At 35.6% G+C, this 20,045-nt stretch overlaps 1 protein-coding gene across 1 annotated transcript in view; it reads right to left on the bottom strand.

The window, feature by feature from the left end:
- MMP16 (matrix metallopeptidase 16) overlaps window positions 1–20,045 on the bottom strand; it is a 187,389-nt gene that overhangs the window by 22,930 nt on the left and 144,414 nt on the right. The gene's annotated exons all lie outside the window — the stretch shown is intronic.

Raw genomic sequence — 20,045 nt, 5'->3', positions numbered from 1 at the left:
GGGTAATCAAGTATTACACACATTTGCACATTTTTACAGCATTAATATTCTATAAAACAAAATCCCTTAAATTATAAGAAAGTGCTATTCTGTCAGATATCTGTCACAGTTTTATATGACAGTTCAGCCTTCTTTCTGTATAGGTCAACTTGCCAAGCAAAAGAGATCTGTGCTCTTATGGGAACTGGCACAGCTTAGAGAGTAGATTAATTCTTTGCAGGAGCAGGTTCATGATGAACTGTATTCATCATCTTTCCAAACCTGAGATCACAGCTCCCTTTAATTGTTTATTTTTCCAATGACTCAACAATTTATAAACCTCCACAAAAAGTATTAGCCATACAAATACAAAACAGCTCAATATATATACAAAAATAAATCTTAATCATGTACATAAATTAGTCTAAAATTGAAAAAGTTGTTTTAAGTCCAAGATTTCTGAGAACTTTAGTATTAAAAAAAAGTTCAAATAGCTTACACAACCTGAAAAATATTATATTGAAAGGGTGCAAATGTCTGGAAATAATGCTACTAAAATCCCTCACATTTTTTCATGTCTAGCTATTTCATTGCTAGTATAACACAGCTGCACTATTCTCATCTGATTAGATTCCTATGTTTAGCTTTCATTGTTTTTTTTATTGTAAGATGTATTATAACATTTAAGGAAGGTCAGCAAAGCAATTTTTTAGGATTAATTGACTAAATTCCAGTAAGAGAACTCACAAAAGTGGGGAAATACACAAGTATTTAGGAAGGCCTAACTGAAGCATGTGTTCTGAATGCTGGAACAGATAATGTCAGGCTCTGTTATTTTTTATCATAGAATGTAGATAAGACCAGAGGGCTCTGAAAAATTAAAATTAAGAGGAATATCCTCAAAGCAGACATTTGGAAGTACTTTTTCATTGAAATAGTAATAAACGCCTGAACTGGATTTTCAGGTCAGATTTCTTGGGTATCATCAATCTAGGAATGACTTAGGGAGGAATGACGTAATGACAAGTCTCAATAGGCCAAACAGTTCTTTGTCCTCCCCACATTTCCATAAAACCCTCAAAGCTAGGCAGTATCTCAGAGATTGGTTATTAAAGTTTAAGAAGACAAAGAAGTAGCAAGTTGCAGTGATTTAAAACTGCAATCTTTGTGATATCTGTTACTATCTTCAGTACAATGGAATATTCCAAACTTTTTTCACTCCAAGATAGTGTTAACCTTTTTGTCTGAATTTGGTTGCATCTTAGAAAACAATGTTTCATTGCAGGAAGGAACATATCCAGCTCTCATAAAACGTCTACCAACTCAGAAGGGCATTGATGAGGTTGTGGGTACAAAATAATATATTTAAAGCTGAACAAAGGCTGACTACTTAGATGAATAAAAAAGGACATAAGTACACACATAATCACTTCACTGAACAATGGTCATAAATGAAATGTTCAGGCTTTCAGGAGTTTCCCAATACAACGTGCATGATCTGGGAAGTCTGGATGTCAGTGCTATAGACAAAGGTTATAACATTCTAAGCTGGCTAATGAATCTCAACTTTCAGCTAGAACACCGAAGCAGATCTTGCGAATCACATTAATGAGTTACAAGAGAAGGACTTCTGTTGTTCTGTTGTTCTAATGATCAGACTTAAACTACATTGTTAAATATTCAATCAATTCCATTGACTTTTTTTAAAAAAACAAAACCAAAACCAAAAAACTGCCAAACTTTAAACAGTCACAGCTATATCCAATAGTTTACAGTATACCAATACTTCCAAGTATTAAGATAGATGTGGCCAGAGTAGCAAGCAGTCATTTTAGTATGGGCAGTACTGCACTGCTGATTGGCTAGTACTATCCCATCATGGTGATTTCTGGTATAATATCAAAGTGTCAGTGGAACGACCTCAGTAAAGAGACTAAACATGCATTCCTGAAAGAAACTGACTCTGTAATGAACACATATTTCACAGTGCAACAAAACCTGTAAAATCAACTAGTCAACAAATATCCTCTTCTTGAGAATAAGTTATGTTTCAGCCTTAGTGATTTGTGGAATATATTTGCATTAAGTCATTTTGATATCAAGACCAATAAAAATATATTCTGCAGATTTGGTAGAGTTGTATGTCAAATTGTGTATTCCATATTTAATATTAGTGATTTGCAGCATAATAGTGACTGTTCTTACTTATTTTTTGCTCAAATTCCCTAGCAAATGAATTATGTGCCCTGATATACCATACAATTTGGCAAAGCTGGAATGTTTGATTCATGTAGCTTAACCCCAGGTATTTGTTTTTATATATATATATATATATATATATATACAAACATACATATATATATGGTAATGTCAATATTATGTAACCATAAGCTTTCAATAAGAAATAATTCAAGGTATCGGACAAGATATTAATTCAGCAGGGTATTACTGTGTATACATATCCAACCTGGACCAGAACAGGCCTTTTCACCTGAGACTGATTATAGAAGATCTCCACTCTATCCCATAGCCATTTCAGAGATACTTCCAATAGAATTGGTATCTAAAATGATACAATGAAAAGTCATGAATCTTCAAGATCTTTCCTTTTGTTTATATGTAACTTGTTACTTCCCAAATTCTACAAAGATAAGACTACTACTTCTGTACTAATACTACTAGATTAGTGTTCAATGAGTTACATAAGTAGAATTGATTTGACCAGATTTATATGTCTACAACTAAAGATCTGTTTAGATATGAATCACTGAACCTGGCACAATAAAGGTCCTTCACAGAAACATTCTAAGGTAAGCTTCACTAGATTGTTTATTTCTCTACACTGATTATAAAGGGATCTAGAAACCTGGTTCTTGTTTAAATGTCTGCCAAGTACAAAGTGGGCATCTAAATGCAATTGAGATACATCCTGTCCATTCTCTAATTTTTGTCTCCTGGGTTCAACCCATCACAATGCAAACAACATGAAACCATAAGGATGACCACACAGGGCCAGATCAGGGTTCATATAGGCCTGTATCCTATCTCCAGTTGAGTCACTAGCAAATTAAGAGATAAGACTTCAGTTCAGAAGTGGTCAGGCAGTTGGACTAGATGATTTTTGTAAGTCCCTTCCAACTGCACTATTATTCTATTCTATTCTATTCTATTCTATTCTATTCTATTCTATTCTATTCTATTCTATTCTATTCTATTCTATTCTATTCTATTCTATTCTATTCTATTCTCCTCTCTGATACACTCTCCCAGTCACCTATCACTTGTGGTTCAAGGACCTCCTGAACAAGAGGCAATAATTTTGTGATTACTAGCACTTGATGGACTTTCACTCCTTTGGACTCCTTCCTAAATACATGCAAACTTAGAGCATCCACAGCTATCCACAGAAATGTGTATGACAATTTAACAACCCACAGTGTGAAAAGCCGTAAGTGATCAGCAACAGTCACAGCTGCTCACTGGTGTTCAGCTTTCATTCACCTTATTTCTTTTTCTTTATCACCAAGAATAGTAGCACTTTGACTGCAAGATCTAATCCAAGATCTTTGTTGCTTCATATTAAAACCACTTTGTAGACTAAATCCTTCTGCTTGTTTTCAGGAAACATTTCTATATTGTAACACATCTGGCCAATATTAAGGATAAAGGATCTGTGGCTTGAAATAAGATCTTCCTGTGCCATTGCCTTTAATGTCTAAATATTCCATTCTGAAGCATAATTGCAAACAAAACATACCATGCTCTCTCTTTTGCTGATGGAATCAATGTAGACTCCTTATTTTCCTCCTCTATTTTCATTAGATTTACATGCCATTGCAATAATCATGAACAATGAGGTATTGCTCATCAGTAAGGACCCTACAGGTTTCCGAAGAACCAAAATTTTGGAAATGTGTAATTTTAGCATTTTTATGGTTTTATTTAGACAGACAGAAGCAGGCACATGATTTGACAATAGAGATATTTTTAGAGATAGCCAGACTGACAAGAATCAGCAAATATCTGGAAATGTCTGAGAGGAGAACTGGAAGTTTGGATCATTTATAAGATTGGGACAGGTAGGTGTTGGCAGAGGTCATCAGAATAATATGTTTATGTAAATTTAATTTTCCTGGCTTCTTATGAACATACTGGACTCAGTGGTTTTAGACTACCAAAGTTCAAACTCTGAAACTCAAGTTAGAAACTCTAGCACGTGGCTGTAAAGGATGCCAAGGATCTTTATGAGGTATCAGATGGGATAGACTCTGCTTACAGAAAGAATGGATCATTTCAGCACCTATAAGTAAATGTACTTAATTTGTCTTAAACAAAGTTATATTTACCAGCAATTTTATCACCTGTATTTTGATAAACAGGTAGAATTATTGAAAATTGTTTTCAACACAGTTCAGCTATTACTGAAATTCAAGAAGTATAGTCCAAGAGAAAGTGTATTCACTTTGAGAAAGCTCTTTTACACTTGAAGTAAATAGCTTGAAACAATTTCTCTGACAAAACACATCTCAGTGTATTTGATTATAATGAATAAACACAATTTTGTCTCTTTTGAGAAATACTGGGTATTGAAAAACTGTCTTTCCCACTATATTGGTTAAATATACTTTTAATTACTTTATTTCCCCAAAACACATTAACTCCTGCAGACAGGTTGAACACATGACTTGTCACATGCACTCCAGTTGCAAGTCTGACAAACGCGTGCATTGAATGCAGAGCATGTAGTGTCTTTCCTTGCTGGCTAGAAAATGTCTTTTTGTAAGCATCTGTAGTTACCCAATAGCTCCAACTATATGGATCACTCCTGTGCAGCTGCGATCTTGCATAATAATGGATCATTAAATATTATGACTATAGATACACTAAGTATATTAAACTTGGACAATTACTCCCAGTTCAAAAAGCAGAATTGAAGAATTGAAAAGTGAGCAATATAGCTAAGAATCAGAAAATGAGTAAGGAGAGACTGTAAGCTGTTTCAGAAATGCTATTATGGATAAAGAGTAAGAGGCTGAAGAAGCAGGAGCAGTCACTCAAACTGAGTGTTATGAAATTTGTTTTATTTGGAAGATGGGATACTTCTGAGAAAAAAAATAAAGCTTTTTAGAGAAAACAAGATGAACAGAGGTTATACATAAATCATTCTGCACTGTCAGTAAATGCTCTAGGTATTTTTTCCTGAGCATATGTAACTCAGTGATTGGATGAAGGGACTAAAATACAGTACATGGTGTATGATCACAGCAAATACCTTCCTTTTAAAAACACTTCTTTATGAACAGATTGGAGAATCTTGAATGGAAGAGTGCATTAGAGTCAAAAAATCTGGCTCATAATGCATAATTTTCATACTTTATTGCTAGATACAGTCTCCTCCTCATCTGACAATAAACTGATTTAACTTTTTAGTGATGATTGTGTTAAACTGTTCTTCATGTTTGATTCTGTGAACTCTTCTAGCAAACTTTCTAGACCAAAACATTCGTAACTCCTTTTATTTATTTCTATTTGATGCTGGTAAGCATTGCTACCATCTCCTTTTTTTTTTTTTTTTTTTTTTTAAATTAATAATTAATTTAAACTTCAGTATTTATTCTCACCTTAAACATCTTTCAGGTTCATTAAGGGACACAACTGATGAGTAAGAGAATTAAAAACAATCTCTAGATATTTCAGTTCATCCATAATACACAAACTAGTGGAGTTTTTAGTGCAAAATTAATGGAGCTTTCTTCTCTCAGCACCTCATTTTCTCCTGCGCCTCTGGATCAACAACCATTGCCAACAATAAAACATTAATTTGCTACAAAATCTCTAGAGCTCTGCCCTTTATTTTATACCTAATGAACTCTATCTGCAATTCTGTAATGACATGTGACACTCTGACTCAGAGGTCCAAATGACAGTCACTAAAAACAAAGACTGCCCAATGTGATAGACATTCTAAAAAATCTATGAAGAGCTAGAAAGAAAAAAATGGAAACCTTTCAAGTGGTAACTTTTGTAACTACTTGGAGATGAAGATTAAGCTAACTTTAGCAGAAATTGGGTTTTGTGCTGGTTTTACAAGGAATCTTAAATCTCACTGTAGATACACAAGGCAGGAAAAGATTTAAGTCAGACAGTGAGACAGGTGAAGAACAGGACAAATCACAACTGTAAATTATAATATTTTGACTATGATTAGAAAATGTATGTGAAACCCCCAGTAATTTGTGAAATATCCTTGCATTGTACAGCAAATATCTCTGTGTGAATTTCTCTGTCAATATTGAGGGTATCCCACCACCAGAAGATGGAATGTGATGCAAAACTGAAAAATTTGATATCTACAGCTGCTAGAGAAAAAAGTTTTACTATAGATAGATTCCACAGGCCCACTGCTTGGCCTATTTAATTAAAAAAAAAAAAAAGGAAAATAAACATAATACTTCTGCCCTAAATCAATGTTAACCAAATGCTGAATTCCAATTAATACTGTAGCTTTATATTATTGACAAAACATATTAAAGTTTCACACTGGGTCATGTCTTCTCCCATAAGCTACCTCTGACCATATGCAAAAGTAAGCCATTGTTGATGGAAGATTAAACACAGCCAGCAGCTATGCAAAGCAGGAGTGGCAGACTGAAACTTTCAGACAAATTAATATCCTTCTAATTTTTTCGCATCTGAGTATTGTGAAAAAAATCCAGTGGTAAATAACATACTAAGCTGTTTAGTAACTTTAAATTCTCTTACGGAGAAAGAAGAGTTCCAGTTATGTACAGAGAAGCTTACCAGAGGACAGAACCTGCAGACAATATATTTCAAGACTGTGATCCAGGAGAGAATGAAGTTCCCCTACTACACACCTTCATGGAAGTACTAAGAAACTTCCTGAATTTGGGAAATGCAAGGTATATTTATTGTATCTAAATCAAAATAAATTTGGAATATCCTTTAAAAAAACTTGCTCTAATATCAAAAGGCACTTTTCCCCATCTACTTCATCAGATCATGTGAATTTCACCAGGGGATCTCAATTATGGTACTACTGGGCCTGCAGCATGTGGGATTAAAGGCTTTATTCCTACTCATTTGGGGAATTCCACTATTTCCTTAACAACATCTATTTTCTACACTCCAAATTTGGAATGTATATCATTTAAGTCAAAGGACACCACTGCACAGAATAGGAAAAAAAAGAATAAAATGCTTTTGAGCAACTTTCTGTGAAATAATTTTCATGGAGCAGAAAAAAGAAGTTACAAACCAGGGAAATTAAATGTAGAAAAAATATTAGCACAATTCAGCTATGAGAATGATTGCTGAAATTATTTTTCTTTTCTGTTTTGCATTTTTTTCAATATAGAATTTGCAAGGAAATTTGCAGATTAGCCCTACTTCATTTCCTACTTAATTCCATAGCAGAAAACAATTGGCTCTAGTGAGACTGGAATCAGACATTAAATAGATGCTACCAATCTAGCTCATTTTAGGAAACAATTAACTAAATGGGCTATTCTATACACACAGAGAATACTTTAGCTCAGCTTATTAGTAAGCTGATTTACATTAAGAACAAACAAAGCTCCTTTAAAACTACAAAGGACTGTTACCCGTTCATTAACAGATGAATGTATAATGTATTGAAGATGACTTATTTGAACTTCTAGAAACAATTCATCTTTCCTAATGTGTTTGAGACAACAGCATGGTTGTAATAGGGCAAAAATGTGGTCGGAGAAACACTGTGAGAATTCAGAACATTTAACACTGCTCAGGAAAACCTCAGCACCTCCTATGTTGAGATCCTGAATCTCTTGATCATCTCCTCACTAGAGATGATCAGCAACTCACTGGATTCAAAACAAAGGGATTCTAAAACATCACCAAATGTTATTGCTAGTTCTGTTGCTTTCTTATATTCCCAAACGAGGAATGTACTTCTTTGATGCAATTTATTAACCACTGTTAATTATAATTTCTTATTGGCATCTAATCAGACACTGAAGCACACCTCCAGACAAAATAAGGCCATAGTTTGTTATTATTTTATTCTTTTTCTTACCAATATGTTAATGCTAACCAATACCATGAGCAAAAGAACTAACTGCTGTGATGGAGTAGAGCAATTAAAAAACTGGTAAACTTACCTATTTGTTGCTTATGGCTACACTGAGCCTGCTTTAAAGTACCTGTCTTCAGCTAAGCCACTGACATGAAAAGTTCACTGGAGTGTATACATTTTAAAGCAGAAAGCCTAGTGATTTTATCTAGTAAATCTTTGCTAAGGAGTATCATTTTTTTCTTCTATTATCTGTTCTTATCTGTTTCTCTGTGTAACTGACAAAGTAAAGTAATGTCAAGTACTTTATTCAAGGTCAAAAATGGTCCTGTTTATATTAAAATCTACCTTCTTGGCTTCATACTCAGTCCTATTCACCCAAATAGCCTCTTTTACTCATTTGAGATATGTGCAAAACTGTTTTTCATTGCTCATGCTGAAATCTACAGCTATGCTTTAAAAAAAAAAAAAAAAAAAAAAAAGCGCTACAGTAATCCAGAAATCAGGCTTCAAAGATTAGGGAAAATATGAAAAACAACATTTCTTTTTCCAAAGGAGTCAAAGGGCTATGGCACTCCACATACACTCTGACTCTCTTCACAAGAGAAACCTGTTTTTGTCCCCCCCATTTATAAAGTGCTGTACAGATCTCCTTCATGGACACGCTTGCTCATCTGAAGTCTGATTCTGGTTTATTCACCACCAGGATGACAGGCTGTAACAAGAGGAACTATGACTGAAACTGGAGCAAAAATACCTCCTTTACATTCAACATCAAGTTCTAAAGTATGGTCAATTAGACAAAACACTGGTAATCCCTCTGAAACTTCTCCTGACTTTTTGTAATAATTTCAGTAAAGTACTAACAGGTGCATCCCAGTTTTCCCACTTCTAGTGCTGCACAGTGGTAGATCCAAGATGTAGGGTTTCTATTCCTTTATTTTACCTTTGAATTTTCTCTTTCTGTAAGTTTCCTTCTTTTACTCTTTCTCTAATGCATACTTTGGCCATTTGTATTGGTTGTTGGTGCCCAGTGGGGGCTGCAGGGAGGCCTCTGTGAGGGGAGGCCAGGGCTGCCCCATGCTGGACACAGCCGGTTCCAGCCGGTTTCAACAGACCCACATGAGGTCCAGCTGAGCCCCTCAGCAAAGCCGCTGCTGCCTATGTGGTAATGTATTTAAGAAACAGCGAAAGCATGGGTCCCCATTCAGAGGGGTTTTTTTATATTCAAAACACTTTCATGTTCAGTAGCAGATTTCAGGAATTTCTGATTTTGTTTCCAATACAGAAGGAGTAATACTGAATGCCTAACAAGCTATACAAGAATTCTGCAGTTCTTCAATAAGCTTTGAAAAACAACCATTCATATTTAGACTAGATGCTGCAAATCACTGTCGTGCTGTATTTTTCTCATTTGAAAGACAACATTCATTGTTCAACTATTTAAAAAAGGTGTTATTTTGTCTAAAATCATGAACAGAAAAGGAATATAAAACTTAATATTTTTAGAATATAGCTGTGAAGTTTAGGTATTGTATGTTGAATTTCTGCTAAATATCTTGCATATTATGAGGCAGATATGAAAAAAGTGCACAATAATGTGAATTTACATTATCTTTTCCTAAACAAAAGATAACAAAATATTCAGCCAAGTATCTCATGAAGTTTGGTCATTTGCTGTGCAGAAATGGTTTTGGACATCTATTATTTGGTTGACTATTGGTATATCCAAATACTCTATGTGCTTCCTTGATTATTGAATGTATAACAGATACACACACAGACAAAGAAAACAGCTTTTAAAAATAGATCTTGGGCTTAAAAAAATGTCAAAAGAGGCCATTTATATTTTTTTAATTAGTATTTTTTTAAGGAAACAGGCTTGGTATAATTCAGAGAGAACTGTCAGAGAAATTACCTCTTTAAGTGAATGTAGTGAGCATAGCCTAATTGCAGAGGCATCCACAACCATGGATATAATTGTCTTTTGGAAGACAAGTCTTGATTTAAATCCTGGCCCTCTTCTGTCTCTGCTCAGCTGAGTGCAGTTACTAACTGGAGTAACTAACTTACTTTCATCTGCACTGCAAAAGACATATGATTGCTGTTGCCCTTTCCAGTGTAGATGAGAACAGTTTTTTTAAAAAAATCTTCTCTACATTTCAAACTAACAAATTTAAACTATTGCATATGAACAAATTCATTCTAAAATAAACAACTCTTAAGTTCGCTATTAGTATTTGGTGTTCTATGGAAGTAATTAATTTCAGAACACTTTGATCTATATTTGGTTAATATTTAATTTTAAAGTATTATTTCATTTTGTTATAGCTCTATTCTCAATTATATTCTTTATTTTAATTCTTTCAGTCTTATTCAAATATGTATTTTATAATTTCTTCATTATCAAATTGTATGTGAGCTTTTTATAACATTTTTAATGCATATCCATCTGTCCAATCTATTTTTCCTGTGTGGTCAGTAGCAATGGCTTTTAGCCATTTCTTTTCTTTGTATACATTAACCTTTCAAAACTACTCTGAAGCAATCAAAGCCTGTAAGTATCTATAGAATACTTTCAGTTCAAGGAAAAACTGTTATGAAGAATACTTTTAAAATGTGCTATGGAGTCTTTGGTTACCAGCAGTGGCCAGGTGACACTAGATCTTATATCATACATGAAACTCAGCAAGATTAGAAACACCTAATAACACCATGGGTTGATCTGGGCCTTATGTGGAAGATTACCATGTACTATATCACTATCATATACTTCCAAGAGCACTTGGTTCTTCCTGGAAAATCTTCCACATCAGAACTTGTCCAGTGTAGCTATTTGGATTACAAGTGTGACAGCTGCAGACCTTGCATGGTGGTGCAGCTGGAGATGATATTCCGCAGTGCTATTACTTTTCTGATGTATCCCAGAACATATTAATGGTAACGACTCAGGTATGAGAGTCATGTCATCAATCCTCTATCTTTGCCAACTGATCAATTAAAAAGAAAAAAAAAAAACACAACTATCTCCCTTTGGGTGGGATTCCGTATCCGTAACTGAATTCAGCATTTCAATTAATTCTAATTTTGTTCAAATAGCTAAGATGACTGATATTCTGTAAAATGTTCCCCTTGCCACATGATGATGATCCAATATGAGGAAACAAACAGAGTGACATAAAAGAGGCACAATAAAGACCTCTAAAGACATCGAATCTAGGCTTGCAGCCAGGAATCTCTGGAATGCTCACATTCCCTCTAATGCTCTGTAGGTAACAGCACATGCAGCACATGCAGTACTGCACAAAACCCTTCATCCACAGGATGAATATTAGGCCTTTACAGAGCATTTGACTGTTTATTTCCCCAGTAGTGATTGCACTTTAAGCCTTATGTAAATTTTTGGGAACCCAGTTGTGTTGCCTGTACCCATAGGGAGTTCACATAAAAGTCAATGAGTTCCATGAGTTCATGGAGCAATGGTGCATTCTGCACCATGTCAAGATAAGAAAATCGGGTATTTTTTAATTATAAAAAAAATTACTGATTTTCTTGATTAAAACTGAAAAGCTTTCTTCTGGCATTGAGAAAAAAGTGTTCTGCTGAGGTATATATTATATTTAAACTGCAAATATTCTAACAATGATGACTCAAATGGAAGAAGTATGACATGTTTTCATTAATACATGTAATATAATTCAAACAAGGGATTCTTGATAGATCCATCTTTGAAATCCGGCAGGTATATAGTAGGGGTCAAACAATGAAAAGGGGTGAAAAGTTTTAATAAGTAGTTGCATAACAATATGAGGTGAAAATGTGTGCTTTGCAGTAGCTGTCCTTGTCTCTTTACAAATAATAGTGTAAAACCAAGTTGGAATGAAGATTGGCTTTCTGAGAGGCCTGCACTTATATGGGCTTTGTCAATACATGATCATGGTTGTTGGAAATATCATGGGGCATATGATAAACATAATGTTCAAATGAGTTAAATCTCCTTTTGCTTTTACCAACACCTACTTCTTGTACTTCTCTTACATTAACACATTCCCTCTTGATGCGCTCTGTGGGAAACCAAATAACCAATACTTTTCTATGACAGTTTGCTAGCTTAAATCTGACAAACGTGAGCTTCTATTCTATCTGAAAGATCAGTAATACTGATTTTACAACTCCCTTTGTTCTGCAAGTCATCGCTGATATTACATGTCATACTCTCTACTTTTCCTCCACCCTTTTACAGCCTTTTTTTATCGTTTCATTAAAAAAAAAGAATATCAAGAATCTTGGATACCTTTTTCCCTTCAGTAAAATTGTCAAGAGGATTTGAAAACATGAGAAATTCCCTAGAAATAGACAGGATATCAGCATAAAGGTATTTTCAAGATTCTTTTCCCAGCTGCACAGTATTCCCTAGCACTATGCTATATTGCCTTACCAACAATAGCACAGACCTTAGAACAGAAATCTCCTTCCTGGAGAAGTCAAAGTATACCACCTATGATCCTATCGAAAAATTAAGGATTTTTTTTCCACAGTTGTTTGTAATTTATGTTTGCTATCCATCCTGGGCCATGAGAAGAGAAAAAGGAATATTTTGTTTTGTCTGCTTACATTTTTTTCTATAATTTCTCCCCCAAATTATACTATATCTATTTCTCATCAGCCCAAAATTGTTGTGTCCATATTTGTAAGGAATAGACATACAAAAATGTGAAAATGGTCCAGGACAGATTTATCTTTGTCCAAGCAAATCAGACGAACCATTCTAATGAAATCAGAATAATTGTGTTTTCTCTACTTGTCTGCCCTTATCATTTATGATGCTTCACCATCTGCCTGAGGGGTGAGCAGACCATTTTAACAACTACTACAAATATGTCTGAGTCATCAGGCTCTCTGTAACGACTTGGGCACTCTCTGAAAATCAAAAAGGCCAAAGGAGATCAAACTCAACTCCCTTTCTTTATTTTAACCCCCAAAACAGAGGGATTAAATCAGCATGGAATGGAGGCTAACCAAAGGTTACTGACAAGAGAAGGTATGACCTGCGTCATCAAAATTTCTAGATGCAGGCAGGGAAAACTCTGAAAGAAGTCAAATGGAGAAATTATGATTAAGCCAATGCCATAAATACTTGTTTCTAGTTTCTTTAACCCAACTAGATACCACTGGCAAACCAAGAAGATTGAAAAACTCCAAACAGATCAGAGAAGGATTCACTCAGTAAAAAATAATGTTCACCCACATGAATAAGCCTGTGGCTTGTGAAATATGGCATGTCTAGGAGATCATTTAGCATAATTTCCAGTTACAGGAAGCTTAAGTCTCTTTTCACTGTGGACATAAAATACAAGCCATTATCATTTATTCTTGTTGGCCAAAAGCTTGTGAAGATGAGAGAGTAACAAACTATATCCACGAAGATTAGTTAAAATTATCAAAAATCTATCCTTGATATTGGAGCAACACAGAAACTAGTACTCAAAATATTTTTCCTAGAAGTAATACAGTTTTCATTTCCTTTAAGCAGTGATCTTTTTCCTCCAGAATGAATTGTGATATATTTATGTTATTATTTATATGATTTATCACTCACTCTACCACCTGTCTTTTCATATTCCTTTTGTACCCATAAATTCATACACATCTGCGTTTGTCTCCATATGTGTATGTATGTCCCTGCCCATGGCAGGGGGATTGGACTAGATGATCTTTGAAGGTCCCTTCCAACCCAAACCATTCAATGATTCTATGGTTGATTCTATGACTAATAATAGGAAAGCATTCACAAGAAAGTAAGAGGAAAAAAACATTTAAAGAATAAATGAAAAGTGGACAAAATGTTTCTAATAGAACAGTAACATTACAAGTTGTACAGAAAGATGGATGTCAATGGGTGAGGACATAGCATGAGCTGTTGGAAACCACAATTTACGTGTCATATGCATATAATCAAGCACAATGCATGAAAACAGCTGTGTCAGTAACTCTTACATTAACATTTGTTACCTCTCTGAACACCTAAAATAATTATGTCCCTCCCTTGAAGCTTCATAATCACTGAAGCCAAATTTCATAGTTTTGCAGTACAGATGCAATTCAATGTGATCTTAAGTGCAGATGCAGTATGGGCTTATCCACTTACCCTCTCTCCCTGCCTTTCCCACGCTGCACATTGTGCGGATTCTCTGAGGAGACCAAAAGAAGTTTCAGTGCCCTGATGAGTCATGTCAGAATCACAGGTAGGAGCAAGAAACAGTAAGTAATTTCAGTATTTCCTCCTGGCTGCAGTAGCTTAGGACAGTCCATGCATAAACAAGAGACTGAAGCTGCTCTAATAAGGTTGGGGCTCTCAAGAGCATATCCCACTCCTTTTAGAGACTGTGTGGGGGAAATGGAAGAGGACCTATCCTACTCATTTCAGGGCCATATCACCCCTGTCCACATGTGCATACCTATAATGAGTAGATATGAAAAGATGCATATCAGCCTTCAAAACTGCATGGGTTGCTATACCTAAATGTAAGATAACTGAAATCACAAAGTAGAAAACATGTAGTTATTCAGATCAGAGCTGTGGTTTCTTTGCAAAAGGAAACAGACACTTGTAAATGATGTAAGAATGCATTTAATTTTATATATGCCAACCTTTCTAAATGCAAATGAGTATATATTTCTGCTAAATTTCCTTTTTTGTTCCTGTATTATCCTCAGTGGCCATGGAAGTAAACTAATGCAATACTCTGAAGGCCAAAATGTCCAAATCTTTTGCCCCAAAATCTAGCTATTGTAATTGTGTAATGAGGAGACAAGTTTTCTGAGATAGATTTGAAACTAATGAACTAGTTAACTAAACACTTAAGTAATGGACTAACAAGAGGCTGTTTGTAAATCATCAAATGGCTTACAGAATTCCGCCCAAGTCACTTGTAAAGAACAAGACATGCAGACCAGGGAACAACTAAATTCAGATCTTAAAAATATACAACATGAGTTGAATATATGTTGCTGATAACTCAGCCTTTCTTGTTTTTTTACAGTATGAATTAAGCAATAAACGCCAATAATCTTAAATGAAAATATGAAAAGACATGCTGTAAGAAACTCTGTAAGTGAGTGTAGGGGGGTTATTTCGGATTCAAGCTGCTACAAGCTATGAAGCTAACATATGCTGCTTGATCTCAGTTTAATGCTTGTGATTATGAAATTGTGCTGACAACAAAAATAAAAAAATCTGGCTACCAAATCTATCTTTGAGTAGCATGGGGCAAGGCTAACTAAATCTTCTCCCCCATGGAAGTGGCAGGATTAGAAAAAGACCGTAATCAGTCAGTGATAAGCAGTATTCTTGGAGTGACTCAACTTTGAGGTTGACAGCAATGGCCAAAGAGAAAAACCGGCCATTAAAAGTGGCATATCCAGCAAAGAGCAGCCAACAGTGACATCTGTCAGGAAAACGCAAATATGAAAATGGTAGATATTTGATTGTTGTTGTTCCCTGTCTTTGTCATTCAGATACAGGGATGAGATCTCTAACAGTGAATATGCAATATTGTAAATTACATCTGATTACAGATAAGGTAGGAATGTATAATTTGAAACAGTAAATGACTATGGGTGTTATAAAGGGCTGGCCAGACATCACGCCAAAACAATCAGCAAAAGCTTTGTCATAAGATTGGTAAGAAATGCTGGTGAAATGTTAGGGAGAATTGGAAAGGGCTAAACTCTGCCATTATCAAGTAAAACCTTTGATCTAATACAGTCTGTTCTCTTCAGTGAAGATATTCTCACTGGACAAACATGTCAAATCATTAATTAAAATGATACCTGTCTCATTTTGATTTATAGACTGGACAAGTTGCATAATCAAGTATGATTTTGTATAGGAAAGCAGTTTTTGATTTCATATGCTTGGTTTTATAAGCTAATCTGCTGGGTTTTGTGTTATTTTACCTAATACATATTACTCAAAACAGATAAGTCTCACTGTCATGTCAAAGGTACTTATCTCCAAGTGAAATCTTGAATCTGTTACAATCAATGGAATTTTTTCCTGTGACTTTCAACTTAGTCAAGTTTTTACTCAGTAGGCAAAGGAAGGCAATTTATGTAAAAAAAAAAAATATAGGATTTAAATAAATATCTATTATAACTTTTTGATATTTTTCAATAGACTTTCAATAGTGTGAATAGTGTTTCACTGCTTTGTTGAAAAAATAAACATGGATAGGAAATGGCTACTTCAGAGGAACAAATGAGATTAGTTTCTTTTGATCTAAACGCCTGCTAAACTTCTGCACTGTGGATCCTCAACCCCTTGAAAGGGGAAAAAAAAAAGAAACAAAGAAATTAAAAATACACAAATACTTCTGAAATATAAAGCTTTAGCTGTAAATCAGGATTAAGCAAATATTTCCAAGACTGATCAATACCACTGCTTGAAAAAGTTTACATTACAAGCCATTCCAATTGTTTCCCAAAATGTTTACCTAAATTAGTTGATAGGCCACAATTTTGTACAACAAGAAATTTTAATTAAGCCTTGTGCTTGAAGTGTTTCTGCAATTACTCCCTTTGGTTCTATTAGGATGTAGCCCCAATTAAAATGCATTGTTAATATTACAAGATAACACTTGCTGGTGTTACAAAATTGAAGATATGCCTCCATGCAATTTTAGATTATTCCTTGCTGTGAGTTTTTGCAATTATTTTTTGTCAATAATGCTTTTTTCTATTCTCTTGCCAATGAAATATTTTTAATCAGTTCACTCAAACACTGAGTCTGAAAACAGGCAAGTTCTACAAAATGCAATACCTTTTGTACTCTAGTATTCAGTTAAAGCTTTTAGTTAGTAATTTTTGTTGTAAAATAACAAGTGAAAAACTTGTCACAAGGGTCACAAGATTCTCTGACTGTAGCAAGCAAATACTCTAACTGTGAGGGGGAAAAAAAAACAGGATTTGATCTTTCAATTTTAATTTACATTGTTAGTCCTTATTCAAGTGATTATGACCACTGAGGGTTTACGTGCATATATTTTCCCTGTTGAGATTATCTGTCTAGGCTTAAGTTATCATAAGTAAATCTGCCAGATCAAAGTCTTTCACATGCATTTGTTTTTCTGTATTTTTAATGTCTTTCACTTGTTTAAAAGTGCTATGCAGAACTACAACTGTTCTGTATTTCTTGCATTTGATAGTATGTAAAACTTGTTATGATCAAAAAAAAGGAACACTTATATTCAGTGACTAAGAAAAATAGGAGTTCTAAGTATGCAAGTAACACCATATAAGCACGTTATCATTTTTTGGAGGATCCTGTGGATTATTTTTTGGGGATCAGGAAAAAGTCCTAATTCTAATTTTTATTCAGTACTGTTACAAGTACTTTCCTAAGAATATATAAAAATTTGACCCACTCTATCCTTTTGCATAAAAAGAGTAACAGAGATTTTCGGATTCCATCAAGTCCACTCTATTAAAAAAAAACAAACACAAAAAGGCGCTTCTAACAGGTGACTAATTCTTGGAATTTTGGATAATGATGTACAAATACTTAGTCTCACACTTTTCAGTATTTGTTAGATTAAAACTATTTAGATTAAAACTATTTATTAGATGAGACTCACATTTAACTGTCCAAACTTTTAGAACATTGTCCCAAATCCTACCACCACATTTATATATGGGTTCACACAAGTACTCGAATATTTCTGTTAAACTCTGTCTGTCCAACCCACTGTGAAAACTTTTGAAGGGTCTGAAGCACCTTTGTTTAATGTGAGGACTCTCTCAGGTAGGGAGTGCACCTTCAGAGAATCACAGAATCACAGAATCATCTAGGTTGGAAAGGACCTTGAAGATCATCCAGTCCAACCACTAACCTATCATTGACAGCTCCCAACTACACCGGATCCCTCAGCGCTGTGTCGACTCTTAAACACCTCCAGGGATGGGGACTCCACCACCTCCCTGGGCAATCCATTCCACTGCCTAATAACCTGTTCTGTAAAGAAATACTTCCTAATATCCAGTCTACACCTTCCCTGGTGCAACTTGAGGCCATTACCTCTTCTCCTATTGCTTGTTACTTGGTTAAAGAGACTCATCCCCAGCTCTCTGCAACCTCCTTTCAGACAGCTGTAGAGGGTGATGAGGTCTCCCCTCAGCCTCCTCTTTTCCAGACTAAACAACCCCAGTTCCCTCAGCTGCTCCTCGTACGACATGTGCTCCAGACACTTCACGAGCTTTGTTGCCCTTCTCTGGACACGCTCGAGTAATTCAATGTCCTTTTTGTAGTGAGGGGCCCAAAACTGAACACAGTAATTGAGGTGCGGCCTCACCAGTGCCGAGTACAGGGGTAAGATCACTTCCCTGTCCCTGCTGGCCACACTAGTTCTGATGCAAGCCAGGATGCTATTGGCCTTCTTGGCCACCTGGGCACACTGCCCAATACCTTGTAGGTATTAACAGCTCATCATGAGATGGTGAGAGTCTCATAGAGATAGGACTGGGTCAGTCTTTGATTAAAGTGTTTTAGCCCAGAGCCTGACCCTAGAAGGGAGGGTGATTTCCCCAGAAAGCTGAAACAGGGTAAGGAGACAGTAGAGGATCTGTCTCACATAGTTGGAGGAGGTAGACATTCCCTCCTCTGCAGTCCCCTTGTTAGTGCTTTGTGAGCAGCAGCCACACACCCCACTCTCCTCTGCCTGGTCTCTCCTAAGCTGAATACAGAAGTCACAAAACAGTCTCCTGACCAAATCTCACTAGCTATTGCATGTGAAGGCCATATCCCAAAACAGACAATGGATCAAATGCTACTGAGAAATGAGTGGGTGAAACAGTCAAATTTCAGTGAACTCACAGGAACACAGAATGGCTGAGGTAGGAAGGGACCTCTGGAGGTCATGGGGGAATACGAAGAAATACTCAAAGCCTCCTTTGGAGGAAAGTGGGGAAAGCAGATAACAGAAAGATTTTGGGAAGGCTATGCCTTTTTAGTGCTCATATTTCAATTGCTACACAAAATCACAGAAGGGTTGAGGTTGGAAGGCACCTCTGGAGATCCAACCCCCTCCTTTGCTCAAAGCAGAGTCATCTACAGACAGTTGACCAGGTCTATGTCCAGTCAGCTTCTGAGTATCTCCAAAGATGGAGACTCCACAACCTCTCTGGACAATCTGTTCCAGTGTTTAATCTGTAAGAGTTTACAATGAAAAAGTTTTTTCTTATGTTTAAATTGAATTTAAACAAGGCATTCTGCCTTGTTTTTCTCTCAGGGAAGAGAAAATTCAGAAGGATATTAGTCCATAAGGTCAAGGTGATGTCTTGGAACTGCTGTTAAAGGTAACCTCTTCTCCCTGGACTGTATTGCAATGCACATCATCCAAACTTCCAGTACAGAGGTAGTCAAGCAACAGGTACCACCATGTCATGCAAAAAATTGTATGAGGAGAAATAATAATATGTGTTTTGCCTGTGAGGGTTTATTTGAATCAAGATGGTGTGAGCAATTACATGTTAACGAGCTGATAACACCACTTGTATTACCTCGTGTGGTACACTCTCAAGGGGTCCACAGTCAAAGACGCCAGTGTCTAAGGGATAGCTGCCCTTCAGAAAAATCTGAACCACCTGTAGAGTGGAACTGTTTGACCTCAGAGAACAGACTGTAACTAGTTAAAGGCAAAGCACATATGATGGACATGAGAGAAGCTCAGTACCATCTGCTTTGCTATTGATCAAATACTTTTACACCACATTGCCAATGAAAACAGCCTTTTGGAAAAAAATAGTACTCTTCTGACAAATCTAAAGCCCTGATGAAGATGCTGAGTCACACATCCTGCTAAGATTACATTTTTTAATGGGCTATTACATGAATAATAGGAATTTTATTAACCAGATAGTACAGATTATTAATCAGTTCAAGTTTCTTAAAAGTTGCAATAACATGTATATCCATTACACTGAAGTTCTTGTAAATAAA

The sequence above is a fragment of the Strix aluco genome, chromosome 1 (genome assembly GCF_031877795.1).
Source record: "Strix aluco isolate bStrAlu1 chromosome 1, bStrAlu1.hap1, whole genome shotgun sequence".
Taxonomy (NCBI): domain Eukaryota; kingdom Metazoa; phylum Chordata; class Aves; order Strigiformes; family Strigidae; genus Strix; species Strix aluco.
Note: the sequence above shows the minus strand (reverse complement) of the source record. Positions and strands in the feature narration are given on the sequence as shown.